The sequence below is a fragment of the Rousettus aegyptiacus genome, unplaced genomic scaffold (genome assembly GCF_014176215.1).
Source record: "Rousettus aegyptiacus isolate mRouAeg1 unplaced genomic scaffold, mRouAeg1.p scaffold_m13_p_6, whole genome shotgun sequence".
Lineage (NCBI taxonomy): Eukaryota > Metazoa > Chordata > Mammalia > Chiroptera > Pteropodidae > Rousettus > Rousettus aegyptiacus.
In genome coordinates, this window is record NW_023416309.1 from 49,367,767 (window position 1) to 49,391,934 (window position 24,168).

The window sequence follows — 24,168 nt, forward strand, 5'->3', positions numbered from 1 at the left end:
AGGTAAACTGTGCAGTTATCGGAGAAAGGAACTTATAAGCTGGCCTTTGAGGAAAGACTAGGAGCTCATCGGGCAGGGGCCCTTCAGGGAAAGGGAATGAAATGCTCAGAAGACTCAAAAGCTGAAAGCGCACAGGGTGTTTGAGAAACCACAAGTAGCTCTGTGTCTCAGGCTGGGTGGGGTGGGCCTCCAAGGGGAGAAGGTGGGTTCTGAGGCCTGACCTGTGAAATGAGATCATGTGGGTAGATCACAAGGGATTTATTTGTTTTGCTAAAGAGTTAGTATCTTATCCTGCAGGGCCTCTAGGCAATGCAGTGGGAAAGGCCATGCAACACTGTTCTTCAAACAGGCTGGAGATAGAATAACTCTGAAAACAATAGGGAGGACAATGGAAGATGGGGAGGGGGGACCCAGGAGGAGGCAGGGAGGCTACTTAGATGTCTGTATTAGTGCAGCTGAGAATGGTGAGGGTGTGACCTCATCCCAGCAGCCAAGGACCACTTAGGACACTGGCCCCCCCACCACCCTGCGAGTACACAGTGTGGAAAGGGGCTCCTGAGGCTGAATTATAACCTAACTGGGTCATGTCCAGAGTTAGCAGAGGCTCAAATGCCAAGTACGCCCAAGCCCATGGTACCTGCTGTCTGTCTGCTGTCTGCTGGCAGTAGCCATTGCCAAGCAGCCAGGGAGGAGTATCAGAATCATGGCCTCTGCTTCCCTCTGCCCCACAGTCCACAAGGCAGGGGAGATAGAGAGGAGGGACTGGACTCAAGATTTGTGACAGGGAGAGCCCACGGGACCTAGTGATAATTCCAGTAGATGTAGGGACTGTAGGAGAAGATACCCCTGGTGACTGAGATGCACAATGCCATCAGAGACACACAGGCTTGAGGACACTGCCATGAAGCGGGCAGCTGTGGTCCCTGTCATTGGGGAACAGATGGGCCAGGCAGATGGGTGGGGGAAGAGTGCTGACAAAGCAGAGACATCTTCCTCTTCCTCTAAAGTGGCTCCTCTAGGTGAACGGTCAGCTGAAGAAACGGACTGGGAACTGGGCTCACGAAGCCCAGATCATTTCCTTTGTCCTCTAGATCTGCATCACTTTTCAAGGGCATCCAGGTCCCTTCCCCACACAGCCACCCATGACCAGCAGCACTCAGCTCTCCTAGCATCTTCTGCCTCCCTCGATTCTTCACTGTCAAAGCCACCTGCTCACAATCATCTCAGCGCGTGCCAAGTCTACACCTCGGGCTAAGCAGGAACTCCTTCCGGGTCAAGGGTCAGCCTTGGTAGGTTTGGGCCTCTGACGAGGAGCTATGACAGCAGGAGCCAGTGATCCTGCTGCGAACATACCCTCTCGGGTCCAGCTCGTGCTCTCGGAAAAAACAATCGACAAGAACAAGGCTCCAACTTCGCCAACCCCAGTGACATTTTTCAGCCCTCAGAGCTCGGAGGGGCAGGCAATCCCCCGGAGGAATGTGGCCATTTCACTGAGGCTCTGGAACGCTCATCCCAGTCCCCTTTCCCACCCCGACCCCACCCCCACTTCTCATTTTGGCTGCTTCCTCATCTTCCAGCGGAGGGAGGGAAAAATAAGGGTATTGTTCACTCTGGAAACTGCAGGCCCTTGTGCAGGCTCTCCGTCCTGGCTCTGCTAAAGTTCAGAGTTGTCTGCTCAGGGTCTGACAAGTCATCAATAAGATTCTTGTTCCGGGCTTCCAAGGCCCACGCAGAGCTGGACAGTTCAACTGCTCCATTCACTGCCCTTGGCCTCGGCGAAGCTCTGCCTCCCGATGACCTCCTCCCCCGGCTTTCCTCAGCTTGAGGCAGTCCTGCTTTGTGGTCACTAGGTTCCCAACCCTACACGTCTTCCCAACATGCCGAAAAGGCTGCCCTTCACAAGGTCCCCTGCTGTTTTATACACACATTTTTATTTATTCAGCTGCATTTGCTGAAAACACATGATTGAGCATGATTTTCCTTCCAAACGTGAAACTAAGCAGATCTATCCTTTAAGTACGAAGACGCGCCACCCCCTCCTGGCCCCAACAGTTCCCAAGATCAAGCCACATGAACCTGGACACTGGGGACCCACCAAAGTTATGAACCTGGGAAAAGTTTCCGCGACGGGCAACAGGACGGACGGCGGAAAATGGCACTCCAACTCTCCCTGGTCATAGACTCTTCACGTTCTCAGGGATGAGCTTTTAAAAAGGAGACATCCCTTCATCAGAGACATCGGGCACCAAGCCCCTTTCGTTTAAAGTGCCGGATACCACGCCGGCCTCTCTGCACCAGGGCCCCGCTGTGTGCTTGGCATGTTAACAGGAAGCGGGACCCTTTTTCTCTTTTATGGTGCTAATACACACATAACATAAAACTTAACATTTCAACCACTTTAAAGTTTGCAATTCGGTGGCATTAAGTACATTCACAATGTTACGCAACCCCCATCGCCACTATCTACTTCTAGAACCTTCCTGCCACCTGAAACAAACCCATCGGGCAGCCACTGCTCATTCTCTCCTCCCCCAGGTCTGCGGCGATCATGAATCTTCTTTCTGTCTCTGTGGATTGGCCAATTCCAGATATTTCACATAAATTAAATCATATAAAATAGGTGGCCTTTCGGGTCTGGCGTCTCTGACTACGCACAGTGATTTCGAGGTTCATCTATATTGTGGCACACATCAGGATTTCATTCCTTCTCGTGGCTGAATGATGTTCCACTGTATGGATAGACTGCAGCATTCTGTTTACCCATTCACCATGAATGAAGAAACGGGTTTTTTTAAACAAAGAAAAAGTGTCTTAAATGGGGTATAATTTACATACAGTAACATCCTCTATTTTTACTATACAATTCTAGTGTTTCACAGACACACTCAGCTGTGGTAACTATCACCACAGTCAAGATATAGAACATTTCCATCACCCAGCCCCCACAAAAAATTCCTTTGTGCCCTTTGACAGGTGACCCCTTCCTCAGTCCCAGGCCCCAGCAACCCGCATAGCCTCTGGAGTCTGACTCCTTTTATCTAACATAAGGCCTTGGAGACGTACCCATGTTGTTGTGTATATGATATTTTCCTTTTGACTGCTGTATAGTATTCCACTGTGTGGATAAAGGAAGCCCCCATGTCTCCACATGTCCGTATACTTCCTCCATAGCATGCTCCTACACAGACACAGCGGGTTCCTGTGTCCTGAGACCAGTCTGTCATACTCTTGACAGCCTCTTCCTGCTGACGTTAAAGGGCACGCCTACCTTCATGCACTTCGTGGATGACCACTCGGGGACATGTAAACAATGAGTAAAGCGGCAAGTCTCAACAGCGGCTGCACACCAAAATATCACGGGGAGTTTAAAAATTCCTGACGCCTGGACGTGCCCTCAGACACCCCGCTATAATGCTCTGGGCCTCAGGAGTTTTCAAAGCTTCTAGGTGATTCTGATGTGCAGTCAAGGTTATGAACCACTGAGATAAATAATGGTGTGACTGTTGCTTCATGATGTTTTTTTACTTTATAAAATTATTTATAAGGTTCCTTAAAAAAACGAAATTCCATAGTGCTTCTCCATGACTCAATTCTGATTTTACATGTAGAACTTTGTAGGTTTGTGCCTGTTAATAGGCCCCACCCTCCAAAAGTGCTTTCCGTTCTGGACAGTAAGGCTGTCAACAGCAAGGACCAAGATATCTATACGTCTACACATCACTGAACTCAGTTCTTTGTCCTGCTTGAACAAGTGGAATCTCTCATCACTGACGATCAGCATCTAAAAGATTCGCGGGCTGCCCCAACCCCGGACGTCTGTCATTGATCCCGCCTGTTTGGACCCCAGGAGACAGAGCCAGAAATGTAAATAACTTTCTCCAGGATAAATACTCCTGGAGTTTTTCTTGATCTCCACCTCCAAGAAATGGTGAGGGGGAGAGAGTTTTGCTTCATTTACTAGCACTGTGCATGCACGGCTCCCTGCTGAGCCAGACCTTAAGGTCAGCTTGTCATGATTTCTGCCAAGATCTGCCTTTTCTCACCTATCTTGGAGTCTCATCACTTAAAACTTTCCCCAACAAGAAGCCACCCTTTGCATTCCCAGATCAGCTGTACAGGCTGAAAAGATGGGACAGACGCTTTGCTGCTGCTTGCACTACTGGAAAAACAACTCGAGCTGCTCACTGGTGACCTCTCAGATGGAACAAACCTCCCCACAAGCAGAATTCCAACCTCGGCTACAGAGCCAGCTGGAACCAGAGCTGCTTCGATACGGCCCCTCGGAAATTCACACAGTAACAGCCGAAGACATCAAACCAAGGACAACGAGGCCCAGGACCACCTTAATCCCGCCTTGGCCAGCCCAGAGGTATCACCTGTCCACCCAGCCCGGAGCACATGGGCTATTACCTGGTGATTATTCCGCCTTTACTGCTTATTTGTACCATGAATGAAATCCTTTGTCCCCAGTGAAATGAAAAGCTAAACTAGTTGCTGTACATAAAGCTTACAAATACAAATACACACACACACACACACACACACACACACACACACACCCCGCCCCCCCCGCCCCCCCAAATGAAGACTCCTCTTGAGTTGTCTCCTATTAAAATGCTCTCGGCTACTCTGTCCAGTAGGCCTGGGCAAATGGCTCACCAGTCCCTGGCCACAATTCTGGTCCCCATGTGGGCCAGTTACCATCTCTGGAATGACCGCCGAGAGGCAGTCCCTGGCAACTGATGGAGTTGGGAGCCCATGAGGCATCTCACTTCTGGACAGCGCTCTGATGGGGCTTTCTCAAGGGTACAGGTGGGAAGGAAGGGCCTGGAGATGGCTGCCCCTCTCTGGGCCAGGAACCCAGGGCCAGAGGTGGTCAGCCCCCTGGGGCACTCCGGCAGTTCAGGGTGCACACGAGGGTAGGGGTGAGATGCCCTAGGTTCTAGCTCTCACCAGGACCCAGGCCAAAGAGGCTTTGGGAGACCAAGAGGCCTTTGTTCCTTGGGCCTAGTTAGGACGTTCCTTAAGTGCGACCTGCCAGGAGACTGGTTTCATTTAGACTCAGGCAGAGGCCAGTAACGTGGGTGAGAGGTGCAAAGGTTCAGCTGGGTGGATCCCTGTGTGCCAAGTCACACAACTGGCACAAACCAGCTTAGTTTCTGAAGTACGGGCTAATCAGAGATCCCTCAAGTTCACGTTGGAAGCTTAGGAAGTACTGGGTGATAGGAAAAAAGGCTGGAAAATAACAGTAGCTATCTCTCAGTGGAGGAGCTACGGGAAATGTTTCATTCCTTCTTTATACCCTCCCCTGCTCCTCAACACAGCAGAGCAGCGAGTTATCACAGGGAGAAAAGACACTGGGTGCATTGGCTGCAAATTTAGGCCTGTCCCTAGTCACTCGCTATTTGTCTTAGCGGGAAAAAAGACACAAACTAAAGATGCACAGAAAGAAAACATCGCCATACTTTTCAGATTTCCTGTTTCTTTCCAACATTTAGCACAAGTAATGAAATACCACTGGATCGGTGGGCTTTGTGAGGCCTGTTCGGGCCTCCGCCTCCGAGGTCGAGCCAGCCCCAGCAGTCCGAAACCACCACCGCCACCTTGTCTTTGGAGCTGACTGGCGGGAGGCGGCCCACCAGGGCGACTCAGGGCCCACCAGGGCGTATACACAGGCAAGTCTTTCCTTGAGCCTGCAAGGAAGCTGGGAAGGAAAACAGAGGCCTGCCAGCCTCCCAGGCCTCTCTGTCTGTCTGGCCTGGACCCTGGAGGCTGCTGGGATCTGGAGTGTCCGGCCCGTGCCGTCGTGCTCCCTATGACCTGCTGGAATGTCCTGGGGGTGGGGGTGTCACGTACTTCTTGTCTCGGGGTCCCTGGTCCAGAGGGAGCAGCGCCTTCCACGCCCTTCCCACCGGTACCAGGTCCCAGATTCCAACTGCCCACATGTTAGTTCCGGATCTTGGTTCACGCTTGGCTTCAGCACATACTGGCTGAATGAATGGCTTTGGAGAGCTTAATCAACGTCTCTGCGTGCCTCAGTTTCCTCCTTTGTAAAACAAGGTTAACAATAATACCTACTTCGTAGGACTGGTATAAAGATCACAGAATAATCCCATAAGGTGCGTATACTAAGTTAAACGTTAGCTGCTAAATAAAACTTATATTCCTCCTATAATTACAGATGGACACAGAAAACCCTCCATATAGACAGACAGACACAGACACACAGACACAGACACACACACACACTCTTTAATAGGACAGCTTCAAACAAGCGATTGGAAATACCTCTGCTTGATTTTGCAGGACCGCTCTACCGTGTCCTGGCAGGTGGTCAGCAAGGGCGGTTAAAGTGGAATTTGGGTTAATCTGCTCCGGGGGAGCACGCAGCGCTGCAAAACGAGTGAAGGTTCCCAAAGCTTCCTGTGGCCCCCCCCCCGGCCCAGGCCTCAGCGGGTTAAAACCTACCCCAGAAACAGGCAGAAGGAGGGTCGGCGCCAGGCTGTGATTTGAGAGGTAGCTCTCAGGGCCTTTCGCTTCATTTCCATCTTTGGGCTAACCCCCTGCCTCCACGCCATCACCCGCCTGCCTTGACAGCTGACCCTGTCAGGCAAAGAGTACAATGCTATTACAAATGCTGCCTCTGAAGGGATGACGCATGATGAGCCTGCGCAGTGGTTATCTGCCGCTTTCTCCCCTCCCCAGCAGCCCCCTGCCCGTCTTAATTGCACTCAGTTTTTCTCTGGGCATCCCCTTTTGCGCAACGTATGTGTCTACATGACTCGGGACCTAGCCAATCAGAGCATTCCCTCTCGCCCCTCACCCCCCACTAGAGTAACTGGCTTAGGGATGGCCTCATGACCAGAGCCGAGCCAATGAGCATCGGCCTTAGGGCTCCTCCTGGAACTATAAGGAAGTGCACGTTCTCCTTCCCCACGGTCTCTGAGCTGCTAGAATGGCAGCTTGCCACGGCTCTCTCTGGAAACAGCTACCTGAGAAGGAAAACAGAATCTTGAGGCTCCTGATGACAACGTTTCAGCCCCAGGAATCAACTCCAACTCAAACGAGCCTTCCCCTATACCACTTAGTTACTTATAGCCAAGACGTCCATTTTTTTTTTTTTTTTTTAATAAGTCAGATTGAGCTGGGTCTCCTTTGCTTACAGAGAGTGAACTACCATAGCACACTTTCTGACTCCAGAATTAGGGCCAGGCAGTCTGCACATACAACTTCAATTCATCCTGTGAGGTGGACGGTATCACCTCCATTTCACGGAGGGGAGATCTGAGGCCAGAGGAGCTCAGAATCAACAGGCCCTTCGGGAGTTTATTCCAATGATCTGAGTGTACTTTAAACTGGTGAAGACTTGCTTATTAAAACAGACTGTGCAGAAACTGGAATTCAGAAACACTCTAATGAAAGCGAAGTGTGAGGAAAGACCCGGGGAATAAAAGCACCTGACAAGCCTGGGACAAAATGTCGCCAAGGCCCGGGGTGAGGGCAGAGGACAAGTGGGTGGAGGGCAGTGAAGACAAACTTCTTCCAACCTTAGGAATAAACTTCTTCCAACCTTAGGCATAAGTCAGAAGTGGAAACTAAAGGGGAATTCCAAAGGCTCACAGAGGAGTCAGGCATGACAACTCGGAAAATGAAAGGATTTGAACAAAGACTTTCACTTATTCCGGGAAGTGCTGATGGATTTCAAGACAGTTAAGCCCTCCAGGGCAGCCTGTGGGAAAAACAAGGCTGGAAGCTGCAACTCGTGACTCGGGGAGCAAAACAGCCATGCAGAGAACCCAATCCCTAAACTTCCACGACTGACTCCCCAGTGCCAGGGCCAGATGTGGAGTGAAAACAGCTGATGAAATGGGCAGGTGTGATTGTTAAGTTACGGGAGAACACAAGCGTCTGCCTCACATGGTCCTTATCAGGAAGAGTGGAACAGCAAAAGTCCCCAGGGGACCAGTTTTCACACGGCTGGCAGTTCTGAGTGGCTGTCTAGCTAGACCAGGGGGTCCCCTCCCTGGTCTACCGGGCCACACAACAGGAGGTGAGTGGCAGGCAAGCGAGTGAAGTGCCATCTGTATTTTCAGCCGCAGCGCTAACATCACCACCTCACCTCCACCTCAAATCATCGGATTCTCCCTAGTGTCAAAAGGTTAGGGACCTCTGAGCTCGATTAACCTTGCCTCTGTTGAGCAGAACATGTCTAACGGACAAGAACTGATAATCAGGCTGAGAGCCGTATAGAATCCCTTGATGTGAACCCTATCCATTTGGAATCAGTCCCTTTAGTGGCCTTGCAGGAATTAGAATCAATAAATGATGAGAATTCATTATTTCGGTCTACTTAGCATTCTTTCTCCCTTTTGGAAATGGGAGAACCTAGTCCATACGGTTCAGACGTTGCTGACCCCACCTTAGCCATAGGAGGTGGGGATGTAGCTGAGAACTGGCCATCCTTCCGACCCCAGGGATGGGTTCATGCAAGGCCCCTAGGATTTGCTCTATGGGCTTTGAGATAAAGAGGTCTTTCTCCTCTTTGGATTACAAGCCATGAGGATGAATACTTGGAGCCGCAGTAGACGCCTACCTTTCCAGTCTAACAATGCAGGCAGTGATCAGAGGTGGGGAGTAAAGCTGATAACCAGAGAAAGAGACGGAGCCCCACCCACACTGTTAGAGTCCCTTGGTCCAGCATGCCCGAAGCTAACTTTGCACTTGCCCACTACAGAAACCAATAAATTCCCTTTTCCGCATAAGCTGCTTTTCAGTCACTAATTACCAGAAAGTCCTTATCAATATAGAAGTAAAGGTTGAACAAACGATGGCTCCATGTCAGTCACCTCCTTTATAAGGTATACTTCAGTTTCCCAAAGCCATTAAATGGGCCAGGAGTAAACCTAATTCCCTGTTTTCTTTAAAAGGTCCAAGCACAAAGCCTACAAGGCTAGGTAATTTTCTTGGATAATTCACATGGTGTCCAAACGATCAGAAAAACTGCTGACAGTGATGAACTCACATGGAAGGTATGGCTGTGATGGTCCTGTCTAAACCACAGCGGAGAGCAGCACACCTGGGAACAGGTGAGGGATGCTGCCTCCCTGCTAGGAGCACATCTCTCTTTTTTCCTGGTACCCACATCTTTGTGCTGCTGTCCATGGTCCCTAATTCAAGGCCTACAGCAGTGCTTTTCAAACTGTGGGCACCGCCATTTAGGGGCCCGTGCTGTCAACTCAGTGAGTTAGCTGCAGCAAGCTTAAAAAAAAAAAAAAAATAGTAGTAGTAGAAAATATCAAAATGCATTGCATCTAGTCAAGGAGTGGGATCTTTCATAAAACCTTTGTTTCAGGTTTGTGTGTGTGTCCCGGGACACAATATGTTTGTCAAATACATATCTTACCATAGTCCCAATCAAAAATGTTTGAAAAACACTACTATAGGCCTGTGGGCTCTTATCTAAAACCCACAAAGCCGGAAGAGCCTCGAAGTTCAGCATATTTCGGATTCTAGAAAAGGAACATGGTGCACGTTCCCCCAACAAGGTCTAGGGAAACACTTAGGAATAAAACATTAAAATTTCTACGGCGAAATACTCAAACATGTGTGCTATGTGGGCTCACTAGAGCATAAATAGCCTCGCATTATTTCAGATGCCTTCAAATTAATAGGTACCAACCTTACCAAAAAAATCTAGTTTCCCAAGTTTTGGTATTTGAGATGAACTTGTGAACCTATATAGGGATTCTCAGTCTTTTTTCTTCTTCCTCAAAGTTGGCTTAATTTTCTCTTTTTTAAAAGGGACCTCGTCTATGGCTATGCCACCCTGAACGTGCCGGACCTCGTCGGATCTCGGAAGCTAGGCGGGGTCAGGCCTGGTTAGTACTTGGATGGGAGACCACCTAGGAAGACCAGGTGCTGTAGGCATTAAAAAAAAAATTAAAGAAATAAAAGAGACCTCATGGATGATGGTGAACTCACACAAAGCTCTTAACGAATTAACGCAAAGAAGGCCCAAGAAGTTCGCAGGGCTGTGAGTGGGACTCACTCAGTGACTGACGTTCTCAAGAGGTGCTGTCCGATTCCCTGGCCACCAGCCCCACGTGGCTACTGAGCACGTGAAATGTGGTTACTCTGAATTGCGATGTGCTGTGTGAGATGGAATTTCAAAGGATGTAAAATATCTCAACAGAGTTTTTAAAAAAAATATTGCTTAAATGTTGAAATGCCGGTATGTTGGAGATTGCATTAAATAACACCCTCGAAATGAATTTCGCCTGTTTTTTAAGTTAAAACTTTTTGTGTGTATGTTTTGCTTTACATGTTGATTGCACTGGTCTAAAACACCTATTGTAGACTCAGCATTACTACGAAGAAAATCATCCTTCCGCTGAAAACAAAAACAATGTTCAGAGAGCAAGGGACTTTGCCTAAATCACGTGGTCGTGGTCGGTAGAAAACTAAATTTCCTGTATCTGCCCAAGGCTTTCTAAACCTAAATTCAAGTAGTTTTGAACCCTAGAGAGTGAGGAAAGAACAGGGGTCATTCTTTGAGAGCAGCGGACGAGGGCTTGGGAAAGGTAGAGCCTTCTAAATGTGCTGGCTGTGATTTGCCAAGGTGAGAAGCGAGGATGAGAGAAACTTTTCCCTCAGGAAAACAGCTGTGACCTGCACGAAAAAGATTTGGTTACGCGGTGCAGGCTGTGCTCGTTTACATGAACAAGCGCCAGTTATTCATTCTAGAAATGTTCTAAATTAAACCCTTGAAGCCCTGTTATATAAACAATATAAAGGTATCACAGAGTTTTGAGTTGGATCATTGTTTTTGTTTTATGTTTCAGCCAAAATTTGTCAAAAGAAACTGCTGATGTGCAATTTCCGACTTGTCCAGTGCATTTGTTTTAGGGAACATTTTTAAGTTTGCGTTTGGCTTTCTTCTCAAATCTCCCTTTCCCTCCCTGGCCCATCTCAAAAGGACTTCTCAGCTTCCAGGCCCTTTCTCTCTCCTCTCTCTGCTCCAATTTCTCCAACACTGTGGCCCCCGCCTCAAACACCCTGCGATTGTCCTTAGCTACTTTTTTCACTGGCATAACCAAGTTCTCTAATGCAACACCTACACACACCACTCTCTCTCTCTGAACTGTTATCCCTTTGACCCCCAAATCAGGCTTTCCGAGCACCCTAATGTGTAGCCATTGTCATTTCATCCCATGGGCACGCCCTGCCCTATCACACCGCCGCCGTGGCCCTGTCTACCCACACCAATTGGTCGACAAGTATTTCCTGGGTACTGGCTGGACATCAGTCATCTCTTTAAAGATGTACCGAGCACCTACTCTCTGCCAGTGCCATGCTAAGCAATGGCATAGGGAAGAAAAACAGGCAAATTCCTAGTTCCCTATTTCTAATTTGCATGCATTCCTTGAAATCATAAGAATACATGTTGCGACTCTTGTTTGTGTAATGTAGTAGCGATTCCCTTATTCCCTCCCCTCAACTGTGGCGCCACTAAATTGCTTCTTGTAATCAGGGACATCTTAGAATCATTCCGCAATCAGCTCCTCTCCTACCAGCCACAGCGATTTTCCATTCTATTACAGTGAGGGGACTCTTTGCACTAAGTTTCTCTGGGCGACAGATTACTTTCTAATGTTTTCAAATATGTGAATACTAACAATGTGTCTCTCTCAAACCCCCAACCAGATCTGTACAGTGCAAGCGGCGGGTCTTGGAGTTCACAGGCAGTTCATAGGCAGCCCCTCAGGCACCTGGACAGGCACCTGTTAGGCACCAGCCCTAAGCAGGAGATCCGAAGTTTGACCTATGAAGGTAGCGATGGGCCTGGGTGAGGAATCCCCTTTCCAGCCCATGGCTCTGAAAACCCCTGTCTTTTCCATTCAAAACTGGTTGTTGGGACCCCATCTAGCGTCTCCCAGCCCTGAACCCCACACTTGGTTCAGGAATTGCTTATTTAGAACTGAGGCTTAATTAGAAAAGCCTAGGAATAAGGCAGCCTTACCATTATTCTGAATGTAACGCGGCGCAAAGTAAAGCAAAAGCACAGTGAACTCTAAATTCAGCAACAAGGAGCAACAGACTTTATGATGGGCCACTTTCTACTGAAAACTTAAAACTATGAAAATAGAACAATTAAACAACAAAAACTCTATGAATAAACTAGTAAAAAAGAAATACAAACCAAAACGGGGAAACTACTTTTATTAAGAATAAAGTCAGCCAATGACTGACACCGTTTATCACACTGAGCTCTTATAATAAACCTATACAGTGGATATAATGGTCCCCGGAAGAAACAGACTCAGAGGGTAATCGGCTTGCCCAGTCACACAGCTAGTTAATCCAGATCTGAATTCAAATTACTCTGACGCCTCCTGCCATCACCTTGATTGGCATCCCTTGCAATTTCTTCTTTCAAGTCCAGATAGTAAAACACACACACACACACACACGCACACACTTAAAAACAGCTAGCAGAGAAGGCATATCTAAGGGAATGTTGTTTGCCTAGATTTATATATAAATATGGAACTCTGCTAGTCTATTTCAACCCTGCTTATTAATACAAGTTGTCTGTGACCAAAATATCCTATGAGAACAGTAACACAGTGAAAAAAAAAAAAAGAATAGAAAAAGACTCAGGAAATCCATTAAACTTACAATAGGTGCAGAGACTGCTGTATTAAAGTTTCTGGTGTGTGACATCGAGTTGTTCAAACACTTGACAAGTTTTCCAGGAAATCTTGTGTTATTTTGCTAATGCAATATTTGTTAAGCATGGGTGGCCAAATGGCAAAATGTAACAAATTTATTGCTGGGTTTTAAATGACTTTTGGTTTAAAAAAGACTAAATGCCTTCTAATAAAATTAGCTCGAATGTGTTTTGTGAGCTCCATATATACATGCCTTGGACGTCTCATCACGGCAACTGGGAAACAAAGGTAAATGAGCATCCATGGACCAATACCACTGGAGGTATTCATCCAAGTCCTCTAGAAACGAATCAACTTGCCTTGCACCCCACACAGCAGGTCTACTCAGTCAGAGTGGGTTCCCAGGGATAGTTAACAGGAAGGTAACGAAAGTGACTGCCACATGATATTTTAATCAAAGTCTTCCTCTGGATACTGGGAACAGGTTTTGAACAAGCGACCTGTGGCTTAGTGCAGACCAGGTCAAAGAAACCCAGACACCTCCCCCTGCACTGGAATAACACTTCTTATCCATCTTTTATTTATTTTTTTAAAAAAGGTACTAGCGTGGTCAGGGCAAGAGGCAAAGGAGGCCAACAGACACTTAGAAGACTAAGAAAACATCCCACCTTACTAGCCTCTGTTTGGATTTCTGCCCTGGCCCCTACGACACTCCTGTATCAAACTGAGTGTGTCTCTGCCACGGACACCAAAAAAGGTCATATGTATGACACTGCCACCTCACCAGAGCTAAGAATGAACAAATGGCACAGAAGAAAGAGAGTGGTGGTGAATTTTAGGTATCAGCTTGGACCACGGGCCACAGTAATCACAAGAGCCAATTCCTTAAAATAAATATTTTCCTATAAATAGATCAATGGATGAATGGACGGATGGATGAATGGACAGATGAATAGATATCCCATTGGTTTTCTTGCTCTGGAGAACCCCAATATGTAGAGCTTTTGCGAACCAAGATGTCTTGGTCAAGTTGATAGACATTTAGAAGATGGCAAGAAATTTTTCATAAGGTTGAGAATTAAAACATTTACCACTACTGTCCTGAAACCTCAAACCTATGTATTTTTCTATCCCAAATTTATTCCAACAAACGTAGTTCAAAACCTCACGATCTGAACAGTCTCTTGGGCTGTTGAGGGTCAAAAGTTCTCAGTACTTCGGATGCACATTTTCTTTTCCAAGCAAAATTTCTATACCGGAACAACAATTTCCATTGACAAATGTGCTATACCTGTGAAATCATGAGACCGAGTGTCAGGAAATGAATCAGGGTAGAAAACAGTGGGCAAATTTCTGTCTGGGAAGCTGTGGAATTCCGAAGCATTACTGTGATGTCTCGACTGATCCCAGTCTAGAAATATGAGATTACCAAGATTATTCCCAAACTCCTGACATCTGACCTTTAAATACAGAGGAGCAATACTTGGAGGAATTCCGCCAAACATTAAATCGAAAGCCTAAGGACAGTGTTCACGTGAAGAAAGCATTCCCACTGCACACGTGACATCTGAACAGAGAGGCTAGGACAACTCTGGTACAGAGAGTTTGCAAAGTGGTGGAACCATCTTTTGACGTCTCTTTGGCCACTTGGGAGTCACACCCTATAGTGGGGCGTTGTCTCGAGTTGACCCTGTCATTATGCTTCTCACAGCTTCATTTCTTCAAGCATTCATTTCTTCAACAAAAATGTAATGGACCACTTAATATGCGTTAGACCCTCAGATTCGACTTCTAAATAAAACTGGTATGGCCCTCTTGGAGGGTATATCAACATGCCTCAGGATAAGTTTTCTAGATATAGTTATGTTAACTTTTCTGTACCATTTGAATGAACATCGATACAAAATTCCTGGTATTCTTAAATGTCCTAGCAGTCTGTGATTCTCCGTCCATAAGTGGGTGGCGGAAAACATGGGTTTTTTTCTACAGCTATTTCATTATAGCAGCTCTTAAACTCTCTCCTTCTCATAATGAAAAATGACCCAGAGTAGTGGAAAGAGCTGGGTAAGAATTCAGTGCCTGCACTAAAAAGCTGTGTGAATCTCAGCAAGTTTTTTAAGTTCTTTGAAGCACAGTCGTCCCACCTATAGAAGTGGGGAGAAATCATACGTATTTTGCAGGGTCCCCCGTGGGGGCTGAATGAAACAACACATAAAAACCACCAGATACGACGCATTAGTCGATAAATTTTGTTATTAATACCCTCTGTAGTGGGTTGAATAGTGGAACCCCCAAAATATGTCCAAGTCTGAACCCCCAGCACCTGTGAATTTTGCCTTATTTGGAACTGGGTCTTTGCCAGTGTAATTAAAGATCTTGCGATGAGACTATCTGGGATTTGGGGTGGGCTCTAAACCCAATGACTGGTGTCCATGTAAAAAAGAGAGGAGAGGGAGCTCTGAGAGACAGACACACATGGAAGAAAGCCACGTGGACAGAGAATGGAGCTGATGCCGCCACAGACAAGAGCACCAGATGCCACCACAGGCGGGAAGAGGCAAGGACGGATTCTCCCGTAGAGTCATCTGTTCACACCTTGATTTTAAACTTCTAGCTTCCGGAAGGTAAGAAAATAGATTTCTGTTGTTTGAAGCCACCTGGTTTGTGGTAATCTGTTGACGGCGACCTTTGAACTCATGGAACTAGAGCAGAAGATTTGTACATAGCTTAGGAACCACAACTTACTAAACCAAGAGTTTAGTAAGGAACAGACTTAGCCAAGATGAACCTGGTTGGAAAAGGCTTGATTTTCCACCAGACTATAAGAATGCGATTAGTTTTAAAATAGATCAGGACAAAAACTTCTGAATTTGAAAACACCCATTCTGGTGAAACGAAGCCCTCCATTTTTGCCATAAACCACAGTCAACAACTTACATATATAAAAAAAAAAAAAAGGCAGCAGATGATGGGCCCAGGGCTTCCAGGCGGAGGAGCTGGACAGGTGCAGGCAAGACAGCTGCATGGAGATCACGGGAGGGGAACGCGCCCGGGTGCCCTCGGCGACAGCAGGGTCCGAGCTGCTCGTGCAATGAGCGCCGTTTTGCAGGAGCGGGTTCTGGACAAAGGAGCGGCAGCCTGGGAAAAACGGTTTCTGGGAATCGGGGTGAGCCAACTCTTGGAATGTACACTACACTCAGAAATTCCAAGTTGTGTCTCTTGAAAGGTCCCTTGAGCCCACTGGCTTTCCCGCCCACATGCAGCCTGCGGTGTGTGCCAAACACGCCACAAGGCCGAGCCGCAGGCCGGCTGTCCACGGTGCCGTCCCAGAGTCGGTGCCCGGGGACCCAGGCAGTCCCAAGCCGCGGGGAGGAGGTGAAGCCCCTGCTCTGGTTCTGAGTCCTGGTCCTTCCTGTCCCGACCGATGTTGGGATGTGCTCTCTGAGCCTCGAACCAGCGTTCACTGAAAGCCGAGCCCTGGCTGGGCACTTGTCGAATCTGGTTCATTTCACTTAACCCTCCACGACCTTATAAAACAGATTTCACCCTTCAAGTGGAGGACGCTGAATGAAGCGCCTTTCCTAGGGTAACAGAAGTAACCAGCGGCAGAGGTAAAACCAAAGCCCGGATCCTTGGCACGGCGTCCAGCCCTCACCCCCACGTCAGGGAGGCCTTCCATCATCAGGCCAGTGGCTTTTGTCCTCCAACATCCACTAAAATACCACTAGAGTTACGGTGCTGTTATGTGATGGCTTGCTATACCAAGGCGCTCTATCTACATTATTTTATTTAATCCTCACAGCAACCCTAGAGGAACTATATCATTATTCCCACTTTACAGATGGGGAAACTGAGGTCTCCAAAAGAAAAAGTGCCTTACTCAAAGGCACACGGCTTTGTGAAGCAGAGAAGGACTGAAGCCAGGGCTCATCCTTCTTCCGCCACGAAACCCTGGTCCTGCCGCGGACTTGATGATAAAGCCATCTTTGAGCAGAAGCTTTTGCTGTGGAGCTAATTAAAGGCCAAGGGGGAGAGAACCGAGCTGCCACTTACACTTTGTTAACTCTGAGTCCCTTTCCCCTTGCTGACATTCTCCTGTGCAGGCTGCTGCTGTGTTAAAAACTCAAGAAAGTCACAGCTGTGTCGGCTGCTGCAAGGTTTGCCTCTGGGCTCCTGCTGCCCAGGTCAGGGGAGGTCCTGGTGTCCCCCTTGATGTGGGAAAGCCCTTGGGGACCTGCATTAGTGTCCTAGGACAGCCGTAACAAAATACCACACACAGACGAGCAGCTTAAATCAACAGGCATAGATTCTCTCCCAGTCCCGGAGGCCAGAAGTCCAAAATCAGGTGTCAACAGGGTCACGCTTACTCCGGAGCAGCTGGGGAAGAATCCTGCCTCGCCGCCTCCCAGCTTCTGGCGGTGGCCAGCAATCCTCAGCATTCCTTGCCTTGCAGGTGCATTGGTGCAACCCCTGTCACTCAAGGTATTCTCCCTGTGTCTCTCTATCCAGACGGTCTCCTTCTTCTTAGATAAGGGCTCACCCAAATCCTGTATGACTTCGTCTTAAATGGATTACATAGACAAAGACCCTATTTCCAAATAAAGTCATATATCGGGGGTTAGAACCTGAATATAGCTTTCAGCGGAACACAATTCAACCCAGAAAAGGGCCCAGAGAAGCCCAAACAAATAAATCCCCTCTTCAGAGCCCTCTCACCTGTGGCCCCAGCACTGAGCAAGGCCCTCCGCCCTCAGCTACAAGGGGCTGAGCGGACTCAAAGGCTGGCTACGAAGACGCAGGACGGGAAGCCTTTTCGGGTCCTCCTGCTCCCCCTCAGAACACTGACTATTGTTCTGCTTCAACATCCATGCCCCGAACCACATAAATTAGGTTCTCTCTTACTGGGTTCAAGCATCTGGAGGCTCCCTAGTTGACTCAAATGAGCACACAGGATTAAGAACTGGACATAAGTTGATTAAACCATTGGTTCCAGAAAGGTGGTAAGTCATAGGCAATCAATTATTGGTTACTCGTGATCCCGAGTTTGGTGACTGATATACGGCAGCTGCTTCATACAAGTTTGTTAAATGAATGAGTAGACAAATGGTCATAGCTACTGCGAAGGGCATTTTAGAAGGAGACAAAGCCACACCGGGAATCTTGCCATTCATCCGAGTTAACAATCCAAAAGGTGGGACAAACGACCCAACTCACCACCCCCGAACTCGAGTAAGAATATGTTAAGTAATTGTCATTCTACAGGAGATAAAAGGACAGTGACAGGTAACTGGGGGGATCTGAAAAGCAAGATGGAGATGGGCTTTGGAGGATCTGACTAAATGGAGATGGGGCAAAGACAGCGTTCAGGGCAGGGATGAGGGTGAGGCGGGGCTCTGCGGGCTGCTGAGGGGACAGAGCGGCTGGAGCACATGCCGTGAGAGGCGAGTCCCTCAGAGGGGGCTGAGCTGGCCTGAGCGCACCTTGCCAACCAGGTGAAGCCATTCGGCTGGTAACAGGAAGTCACGGATCGCTTGAGGCAGAGGAATGATGACGGAAATGGAAACAGGATTACTGAAGAATTAGCTGCCTGGGGTGTGTGGGAGACCAGCAACCTGAAGCCCATCTCTGCGCCAGCCAAGCCGCACACTCAAAGTTCACAACTCAGAGGCTCAGCACTGGGAGTTTTCTGGTGAACCCTACAAACTACCCGGAAACCCCTAACGACATATTTTACGAGGCCAATGGCCTGAAATCAGGACTCCAACGCTGAGGGTTTTCAACAGGAAGGAATTCTCAGCACACACAATTATTAAATCATCGTGACCTTTTTGGCAGAGAAAGTTGCTAACTTCTCTAAGCCCTGCATGATGTTCAGTAACATAACAACGCAGTGTTATACCAGTGAAACGTGCAGGTGCGTCTAGGGGTGTATACTGTTCTCTCTCCTTCCCAGGCTCACACATAATCCGGGGACCCCCAGGCAAACCCGGCGGAGCCTTCGGGGAGTCATTACTGGCGTTTCTGGTGATCCCTGGGTACCATCCTGATAGTAAATACAAATGAGGCTTCAACCTCTGAGTCCTAAAGTGGCCATCCTGAGGAACCAGAATAGGCTTACATTTTTTTATAATTTCAACCAAAATGAAAATATAAAATTTTAAGTCACCATAAAGGACTCGTAGAGAAACAAATAATATTTTGGGCTCAGGTTGAGAAACATAATCTCTATGCAATGTAGAAAACCATCTACGACAGCTTTTAAGGAACTAGTTCCCATTCCCTACCACAGTCCCCAGAGAGCTCATGACCCCCACAAATGCCTTTCCGGCCAAGTCCATCCAAATCCAGTTACTACAATCAGTTTAAGGAGCAACCTTTCTTTGAGCATCCTTGATTTTCCAGATGCCTATTATGCATTTGTAACTATATCGTCAGGGCCGAGATTGACAGAGTTATGTGTGTTCCCACAGGACTGTTTAGTGAGCAGATTCATTAATTGCAGTAAAGAGCCTTGGGTCTCATTCCACAGCAACAAGATGCTAACTCTTAGTAAAAAGGGAAAAATTCTCCGATACAGGCATATCTTGGAGATACTGTGGGTTCAGGTCCAGACCACCGCCATAAAGCAAGTACAGCTATGAGCTGCATAATGACGTTTCAGTCAAAGGCAGACTGTGTATGCAACCTGTGGTCCCTTAAGATTATAATGGAGCTGAAAATTTCCTACCGCCTAGTGACACCGTAGCCATCACCCCATCGCAGTTGGTGATGTTACTCACGTTTGTGGCGATGCTGGCGTAGAGAAACCTACCGTGCTGCTAGTCGTAGGGAAGCAGAGCACGCACAGTTCTGTACAGTACATACTACTTGTTGATAATAAATGACTGTTACCGGTTTACATAGTCACGATGCTATACTTTTAACTGTGATTTTGCAGTGTGCCCTTCCTGCTTATAAAGTGTGCTGGGAAAGAGCTGCCTCACACCTCCCATGTTTACTGCGTCTCTCGACTGCATCATGTTCTCTTGTGCTCCATCTGATCTTGTGCTGTCTTGTACAGTGACGTGCTGTACGGGCTTGGGGCCTGGGGGCGCCGGGCTAGGCCACTGCTTTGTGCGAGTGCACTCCATGATGTTCGCACGACGATGAATCTGCCTAACGACACAGCTCTCGGAACGCATCCCCTTTGAAAAGCAGTGATGACTGTATGGATATAGCTGAGATACTGCGGGTTCAGTTCCAGGCCATGGTAATAAATCGAGTCGTCATCTTTTTTTTTCTGGTGGAGGGTCTTGCCTTCCATTTGTAAAAAAAATAATAAAAAAAATAACACCTGTGAAGTGCCATAAAGTGAGGTATGCCTGTACTCATGAAAGGTGCCACTGAGGCAGGCCTGGGCAGGAAAGGCAGGTGGCAGGGATTCTGTCAAGACAACGCACGTGACTCTCTGCGGGGAGGACTGTACGGGGTCCCTCATATCGAAGGACAAAGCTGTGATGGATGAAAAGGGAGAGCGCAGCATCATGGCCTCTGAACGGCTCACTTGTTTGGGGCCTGTCCACGTCTCGGAGGATTTCTGAAAACAGAAACCGAAAACCAACACCCAAGCAGAAAGAAGGGGAAAGAAAATATACCCCAAACCTAAGCTAAAGCTGCAAAGAACATGAAATACGAGCTCTGCCTTTCGACGTAGTCAAAAAAGCCAGATAGAGGAGGAGGGGCGATCATTCTCATCAGCTCAAAGGAAGCGTACCAGCTCTCCGGGAGGGACAAGCCTTCCCCTGATACTGAGCTGTAAGAGTAACTCCACACATTGACAGATCAAGGCTCCTCCAGTGCTGTTTCATATTAACGGGCAGCGGCTGGACCAAGCTGGTCGGCTAAGATGGCGGGGCCACGCCGCGCCCATGAACCAGGCCCCAAATGCGTGGGAGGTGACAGCCCACACATCACTTTCTGGCTGAGCCTAAGGGAAAACAGAGCTTTGGGTGGCTTCCCATCTCTTCTGTGTAACAGGAGTCTTCCTGACAAAAGGCAAGGAGACAAATGGCCTTCTGCAAACACGCCGTCTATGCCAGGGCGAAACGCTGTCAGCTGTCTGCGGACGGACACTCGGGGATTTGCACTCGGATGAGGCCAAGCTCTGTTCTCTGAGAACATGTTCCAGAGAGCAGGTTTCGGGGTGCATTCCATCTCCAAAGTGCCTGGAGGGAAAAGCACTGGGCGACTCGGCCCATCTCTCCATGGCGGCTGTCTGCATCGGCTCGGCAGCCCCACACCAGACGCCGCTAAAGGGACAGGATGTGGCTGTGGGCAGGAGCTAAAAGCGAAAAGGGCTGTTTGCAGAGCAGCAAAAGACTGTGACCAAGAATGAGCCCAGCCCCCCACGCAGCTGATAACAGAAGAGCGGAGGCCGTGCTAGAATGTAACCTCCAGTAAATCACTGTTAATTGCCAGGGAGAGAGGAACGAAGGCTCTGCTTGAACTTGCAAGTTTATTTCAGGTTATTCCAAAGCCTTCCCGGCCCCCTGGCAAGGAGGGTGAGGAGGGCAGAGGGGGCGGAAGCAAGCCTGCTCTCCACCCTTCTCTAACTGTGGGATGTTTGGCAGCTGACGGCCAGGGGAATGCGCACGCACTGAGGACAAACAGAAATGCAGCTGGCTCTTCCCACCCCGGCGGGCCCGGCTGAAGCGTGGCACGTGGGATATTTAACTGTGTAGACGCGTTAACCATTCCGGGTGCAGACGGGGAGCGGAGATGGGAAGCATGAGAATCCACGGAGGGTTGGGGCGGTGTTGCCCTGGAAGTTCAGGGGATACACGGTGACTTCCGATGGGCAGATATAGAAGGGGGCACAGGTCCCCGAGGGGGTGATGGCTCAGTCACCAGTGCCATTAGGTCAGAACTCCGGCACAGGTGAACAAGGGCCAGATCCTGCCTTTCACGAGAACCGGTTACGGCTGGCAACTTCAGGTCTTCCTTGCCACGTTGGTTTTCTTGGTCAGGTGTGATTAATCAATGATTTTATAAAAAGTTTTTTTATGAAAAACTTTAAATTAAACATGTCAAACATACAAAGTAGAAACTAGAAAAGTGAGCCCTCCCACGAACCAATGACTGGGCTGATCAATTCTAAACACTTTGCCATTCTTATTTCATTTCTGACCGCCCTCCCCCAACCTCCCCCGTTCACTGAAGTATTTAAAACGAATCCATTCAAAATGAAATTTAAGCACTGCAATAGGCATAAATATCTCAATGTACCTCTATCAGATGAAATGTTTTTACATTAATTCAAAAGCAATGATCACACTCAACAAAATTACCACGCCCAATTACCTTGGCACCTCTGCCTGCGTGCAGGATGTGGAAGGTAAAAAAGGGAGGGTCTGACACACCCTGACCTTACCTGCCTCCACCAAGCAGGATGACCCTGGGTCGGCTGATTGACCTCCCTGGCCCTTAGTTTTCTCACCACTAATAAAAAATCAGAAGGGTTAGTCTTTCAGGTTTTAGCCAAACTCCAAACACTGCTATTCTCAGGGGTCTGAGGGTGCTCGCTGGTTAGCTGTAATAACAGCTATAATTCACTGTAATCTTCTTTGAATAGTACAATATATGAGTGCGCCCTCCAGGGGCGGGGGGGGGGGGTGGCTAATAGTTAAAGTACCCTAATCAGATTGATTACACATGCCAGGGGCTGCTGATTAGTTAAGACTCCAATCAGAAGTCCACAAGCCAGACTTTGGATATTTTTATGGATGCTAAACCTTCCAGCCAAAAGAGAGGCTGGAAATCCTATTTTGGCACCTCCACCCTCACATAAACAGATTAAGAGTCTGGGTAAGCCTATCAGCCTATACCACTGAGAGTCACACATCCTAGGCCTGGGATAAATTGTAGCACAGTGTTTCCACGTTACTGGAAGATTGTGTTGTCTGAGCCACTTAGGGCAGCTAAATCCTACAACGAGCATTTTCTCACACCTGCCTTAGGTGAGGACCGACCACCTTAACGCCAGAGAGCTGGGTGCCATCGGGGCCAAAGAACAGACTAGGACCGCTTGCTTGCTCACGGATATTTGGGGTGCGGCTGACTTCGGCCTAAGACTTGCTCTTACTTAACACGTGAATGGGGAGTGAATCTGGGGGTGGGGACCTGTGCCCCCTTCTATACCTGCCCATCGGAAGTCACCGTGTATGCCGAAAGCGCCAACGGTGTGGCCCTCTCCCCACTTCCAAGCTTTTACTCGCATTATTTCCCTCCACCTGGAACTTTCCCGCCCTCGTCCTCGACTTTCCTATCTGCTGAAGCCCAGTTTACGCCTCCTTCCCCAGCCTCCAGGGCTTAGGTGCAGCAAGGCTATAATGAACTGACTTACATTTCCCGTGACCATGAGGTACGTTCTGAGGACTGCAGAAATACCGGGAGTTACTCACTGTGACAGGCGGCTGTCTGCTGGGCCTCCCGCAGGGCCCACGGAGGGGACACTCCTTAAGTGCCTAGCCACTGGCTGGCAGGGACCAAGCTGCGGCTCGCTCCCCCTGGTCTCCTCCCACTTGCTATTGGGCAGAGCCGCTCAAGTAATGCTGAAAACGCTTCTCTGCCTGTCGACGCACTCAGTGCTCAAAAGAGAAAGCCAGGTGGGTTCGTGCTGGAGCAAAGTGGGAGGGGAAGGGCCCAAATATGGCCACCACGTTGGAAAGAAATTCAGCTCAGCTGGGAACAGGCAGATCACAGAATAAAAAGCTTCTGGTGCGGGTGGTTGTAGATGCTGATCCCAAAGAAAGGAGACAGGCAGGGAAAGGCCTCTCGTCCTTGGGGGTGCAGAGTGGGGGTACGTACGATGGAGAAGATGTACCAACGTCAGAATCTGGGCCACAGAAAATGTCCTGTGTTTATTTTATTTTTTAATAGCACAAGAGCAGAGGGAAGATTTTTTGGCGGCGTGCGGGGGAGAAAGGCCCCTTTATAGCTCATAAACCTAGAGAATTAAATAGGATTCCAGTGTGCGTAATATGAGTGAGTTCTACTGTACTTTATCAGGGGAAAAAAGATAAAATGGAATGTCTCTCCCCCCGAGAATCACTACATTAACTTCCCCCCAGCAAGTCACATCCTGTAGAGACAGCAACAAGGAAGGTTTATCTCCCTCAATTTGGATGAAATAGCAAAATTCTTGACTAATTTGCTCCAAATTGAAGTTTCAGTTTGAGGAGTGATGCTGTGGAGAATATCAGGGTGGCTGGAGAGTTTAACCCCAGAATGACCGCTGGTCTTGTCCCTGGGTCCCTGCACAGTCACCTGGGCAGGCCCCAGAGCCACCTTGGGAGCCCTCCCTCCCAGCCCGGAAGCCTGGTGCCCTTTCTTCATTCGAGAGGGTTCCCAGGTTTTCCCCGCTGTAAACTCGAGCACAGCTTTGGGCCTGACTTGCCATTGTTTGTCCCAGGATTCATGGCTCGGATAAGAAAAGTGGCATCAGGCTGGGCGGGGTGAG

General features: G+C 48.4%; 1 protein-coding gene and 1 pseudogene across 3 annotated transcripts in view; one reads left to right on the forward strand and one right to left on the reverse strand.

Moving 5' to 3' along the window:
- AFAP1L2 (actin filament associated protein 1 like 2) overlaps positions 1–24,168 on the reverse strand; it is an 89,126-nt gene that overhangs the window by 38,698 nt on the left and 26,260 nt on the right. The gene's annotated exons all lie outside the window — the stretch shown is intronic.
- On the forward strand, positions 9,809–9,927 carry LOC118604729 (annotated as a pseudogene).